At 42.5% G+C, this 5,123-nt stretch overlaps 1 pseudogene; it reads left to right on the top strand.

Annotated features, from left to right (window-relative positions):
- Positions 1 to 769: 769 nt before the first annotated feature.
- On the top strand, positions 770 to 1,825 carry LOC108522392 (peroxiredoxin-6 pseudogene; annotated as a pseudogene).
- Positions 1,826 to 5,123: the final 3,298 nt, after the last annotated feature.

The raw sequence follows: 5,123 nt of genomic DNA, 5'->3' as shown, positions 1-5,123 counted from the left end.
TCTCTGTCGTCCAGACTGGAGTGCAGTGGTATAATCTCGCCTCACTGCAACCTCCGCCTCCCGGGTTCAAGCGATTCTCTTGCCTCAGACTCCCAAGAAGCTGAGATTACAGGCTCACATCACCACACCTGACTAATTTTTGTATTTTTAGTAGAGACGGGGTTTCGCCGTGCTGGCCAGGCTGGCCTCAAACTCTTGACCTCAGGTGATCTACCAGCCTTGGCCCCCCAAAGTGCTGGGATTACAGGCATGAGCCACTTCACCCCGCCTAGAGCTCACCTTTTTTAAAATATTAAAATGCCGTGCTTGATAAAGGTAATAATAATTTTTAAATCAACATTTGTTTGATAGTAGAATTTCAATTATCTTAATTTTAGGAGTGTAGGAAAAATATCTCATTGCATCATGTATAGAAAACATCCTATTAACATAGGACATATTGTTAGATTCAGTAGGGTTCTATCAATTTTTTTAATTTAAATCATGGACGGTTACATCATTAAATTGTATTCATTGGGTTGAGGTGTTGAAGAACTCGTCACCTCCCACATCCCAATTTTAACACCTGCTCTTTGCTCTTCATTTTGTATAAGACAAGGTTGGTTCATCATTCAACTTCCACAGCGACTTATCTATTTCTAATGCTTGGCAAATTTTCCAAGGATTTCCTCTAGTGGTGCAGTGAAATACGCTATCGCAGGCCTAATTTTTCTTTGAAGTCTTCTATTTTATCTTAAAAATCCGTATGAATTTTCTATGTAAATATACAATGTCTTCTTCGTCAGAACCACCCGGTTGGCTGCCCTCCAAGCTGCACCTCCTGGTCACCGCCACCGCCACGGCCAGAGGTCGGCTTCTTGGGGAGGTGGCTCCCAACTTTGAGGCCAATACCACCGCCGGCCGCATCCGTTTCCACGACTTTCTGGGAAACTCATGGGGTGTTCTCTCCTCCCACCCTCGGGACTTTACCCCAGTGTGCTCCACAGAGCTCGGCAGAACTGCAAAACTGGCACTGGAATTTGCCAAGAGGAATGTTAAGTTGATTGCCCTTTTTTTTTTTTCTTTTTTTCCTTTTTTTGAGATGGAGTCTCTCTCTGTCACCCAGGCTGGAGTGCAGTGGCGGGATCTTGGCTCACTGCAATCTCTGCCTACCGGGTTCAAGCCATTCTCCTGCCTCAGCCTCCTGCCTAGCTGGGACTACAGGTGCGTGCCACCACGCCCGGCTAATTTTTGTATCTTTGGTAGAGACGGGCTTTCACCATGTTGGTCAGGCTGGTCTCGAACTCCTGACCTTGTGATCGGTCTGCCTCAGCCTCCCAAAGTGCTGGGACTATAGGTGTGAGCCACTGCACCCAGCCAATTGCCCTTTCAATAGACAGTGTTGAGGACCATCTTGCCTGCAGCAAGGATATCAATGCTTACAATGGTGAAGAGCCCACAGAAAAATTACCTTTTCTCATCATCGATGATAAGAATTGGGACCTTACCATCCTGTTGGGCATGCTGGATCCAGCAGAGAAGGATGAAAAGGACATGCCTGTGGCTGCTCATGTGGTGTTTGTTATTGGTCCTGATAAGAGGCTGAAGCTGTCTATCATCGACCCAGCTACCATTGGCAGGAACTTTGATGAGATTCTCCGGGTAGTCACCTCTCTGTAGCTGACAGCAGAAAAGAGGGTTGCCACCCCAGTTGATTGAAAGGATGGAGATAGTGTCATGGTCCTTCCAACCATCCCTGAAGAGGAAGCCAAAAAAACTTTTCCTGAAAGGAGTCTTCACCAGAGAGCTCCCATCTGGTAAGAAATACCTCTGCCACACACCCTAGCCTTAAGTCTCTTGGAGAAGTTGGTGCTGTGAGCCAGAGGACGTCAGCTGCCAATCATGCCTTCCTGCAGCAACTCCATAAAAACATCCTGGTGTCAACACACCAAGGTTTTTAGGTTGCTATACTACTGGCTTATTAAATGAAAACTGGCACTGAAAGTTTCTTGGGATTCTTTACACTCTGCCTTCACCAGCATTCAATTCTGTTCATACATCAGCACTCTCTACTGGTTCTCTTTGAAATATGTTCTGTATTTAAAACTCAAATCTTGCTGGATCTCTCCAGGGCTTGTGACCAATGAGGTCATATTGGTTGGTGGTTGAGAAAGCTTGCTTCCCTCCATCAGAGAATGACTATCAATTTTTCCCTCCATGAAAGAATGTCAACTTTTTAAACTGTCCTATCACAACCTCTCTTCAGTCACCCATTTTGAAGAGTAACAGAACTTGAGGTTCAACTCCTCTGTAAATATCCAAGTATAAAACCCAGGAACTTAGAGTAACCCAGATGTTATTTAATATTCTGTGTTTGCATCATAGCTGGGGGAAAAAATCCTTTTTAATTCTGTACCTTTCTAGTAGATAACTGAAGTGAAGAGCAAGTGAAGAGACCTTTCAATATTTTGCTATTTAAAAAAAAAAAAATTGTGGCCGGGTGTGGTGGCTCACGCCTGTAATCCCACCCAGCACTTCAGGAGGCTGAGGCGGGTGGACCACGAGGTCAGGAGATCGAGACCGTCCTGGTTAACACAGTGAAACCCCGTCTCTACTAAAACTACAAAAAAATTAGCCGGGCATAGTGGTGGCGCCTGTAGTCCCAGCTACTCAGGAGGCTGAGGCAGGAGAATGGTGTGAACCTGGGAGGCGGAGCCTGCAGTGAGCCGGGATCGCGCCACTCACTCCAGCCTGGGTGACAGAGCGAGACTCTGTCTAATTAAAAAAAAAAAAATTGTGATAAGTTTCTGTCAAAATGGAGAGACTGCAGAAAAGGCCTCCCTTGGCTTTCAAGGAGGTGTAGCAGGTGTGAGCAATCCTGGTGCATGTGCCTTTCACACATGGTTTGCATTTATGAGTCTGCTTTCTGATAATGCGTACATGAAAGAGGACACCTTGTGAAGGGAAGAGAGAATGACTGAAAATGTTTTATTATAGAACTCTTCTTGCAGTGGGTTTTGCTATTTTCTGGATTTTACTTTTTAGGGAACAACAAACAAAATCCTTTGTTAAAACTGAAAAAAATACACAATGTATCAATGTCTATTTTGATATAAATGTTAATATTTAAAACTGATTGCCTAAATCACTTCTAGTTTCTGTATGTGTGCCCAAACTAATTTGGAATCAAGAACTTAGAGGATACTTCTAAAAGAGACATTTAGAGGTCATTGTGAAGGATGAGGAATGTTCCACGAACTCGCTGCTTTTTACTGGTAGCCTTGAGGGGTCATATCATTCTGTTTCTCAATGCCTATCTCGGTAAGAAGCAGAAGAATTTTGTAAATAAATATTTGCTCCATCAATACAAGCAGGATCAATTCCATATGGAACAACTCAGTGCATGCAAGGATCTGTGGAGTTTCCTTTACTCCTAAAAAGCCAGTCTGCAGGCATTGTCTCCCAGGTTTAGACCTGGAAAATTTAGAAAGCTATGAAGTCTCCCACTATAAAAAAAAAAAAAATAACTGTTTAATGCAATCTGTTGCTCTTTTGTGATAAATTGCCTTCTTGGAAGCAAAGCAAGGAACAACTGGATGAGGGTCTACAAAGCCGCAAAAGACAACATAACATTAGTTGTCCTTGGGAAGCAAACTGGATGACTTGAGGTCAAGGGTAAGAGACGTCCTTTTACCATTGACCTTCTTCATTTTACTGTTTGTGCCATTTACATGTATTACACCTTTTAGAAAACAAATTCATAATAATTTTAAAATAAATTATTTTAATGACTTCAGAAAAGAGCAGCAAATAAAATTTTTGTCTCATTTATCATAATTTAAGCCTTGAGGTTCTCACCCAGTCAGCTCTGATGGAGCTCAAAGTCCAGCTAAACAAAGCTTCTGTGCCTGACACTGCTTCTCAATGGAGCGTCCACACAATCAGTCCTTGCAGCAGAAACGAGAGAAGGTATACAAATGGAAAGGCTGGGCTCAAGGGACCCACAGCATTGAACAAGCTCCCTTTCGTGAGACAGAGAGGGAACAGAATATATAAGTATTTACTCACATATGCAGAAACAGTCCTTTGAAATTATGGATGCCTAAGACCTACAGTGACTGACATTATATTCACGGAACTGGATTGCATTTAGTAAGGGGAAACCAAGCACAATTCGCTCTTCAACTTACTTGTAGTCATTGAAGGATTATCTGAATTAGCAAAAGGACCATCCAGTACTAAATTAAACAATCTAAATTAAATATATTAATGCATACCACAACGCACACATTATTTGTTTGAGATAGAGGTTAGGCCATGATACTGTAGGTAGAGGATCTGCAGTATTCTTTTCTTCCCTTGTAGAAATGAAGGACGAGATATTACAGGACATTTGTCAGAATCAGTTCGAAAGCCTTCAAACAGAAAGTCAAAGTATAAGTGACCTTTTAATAGTAGAAGAAAAGTAGGACAGTTTTCTCTCTCCCAACAAACGTGCACGCGCACGCACACATACATACACACACACACACACGCTCCTCTAAGGGAGGAGGAACTTTCTAACTGTGGCCATTTTTATCCCCTGATGTAGACGTCTTCATGTGATCAGTTGTTTTGCGGGGTGGAGGGTTGTATTCATTACAGATTCATGCAGATTAGCTCTATGCAACAAAGCTGTGTTGATCTTAGACATCCATACACCTGCAAGCTCTGTTAACGAACCCGTGTGGCTGTAGGTGTTACGGATTTGTAAATTAAGCAATCCTAAGACATGGATGCTAACAAGATGTAGTTGAACTTGTGCTGCCTTCCTGTGTTGGTATTGAGAAAGCACTGTAGCCTAGACTCAGGTTCACAATGTTTACACTCACGCATCTACAACAGTTCTCGATTTTTATGAATCACCTGGATTTTGTTAAAATGCAAATTCTGGTTCAGTAGGTCGAGGGCAAGGTCTGCATTTCCAACAAGGTGATGCTGACACAACTGGACCATGACCCACACTTATAGCAGGACTGTGCCCCTCAGACGGTGTCTGACTACAGAGTCTTTCATACATTTTGAAATTTCAAGCATGAGATTTTGAAAATTTGAATACATGTAACTATACTACCTATACAAAAAATAACAAAAGTTAGAAAACA

Source organism: Rhinopithecus bieti, unplaced genomic scaffold (genome assembly GCF_001698545.2).
Source record: "Rhinopithecus bieti isolate Rb0 unplaced genomic scaffold, ASM169854v2 scaffold_56174, whole genome shotgun sequence".
NCBI lineage: Eukaryota > Metazoa > Chordata > Mammalia > Primates > Cercopithecidae > Rhinopithecus > Rhinopithecus bieti.
Note: the sequence above shows the minus strand (reverse complement) of the source record. Positions and strands in the feature narration are given on the sequence as shown.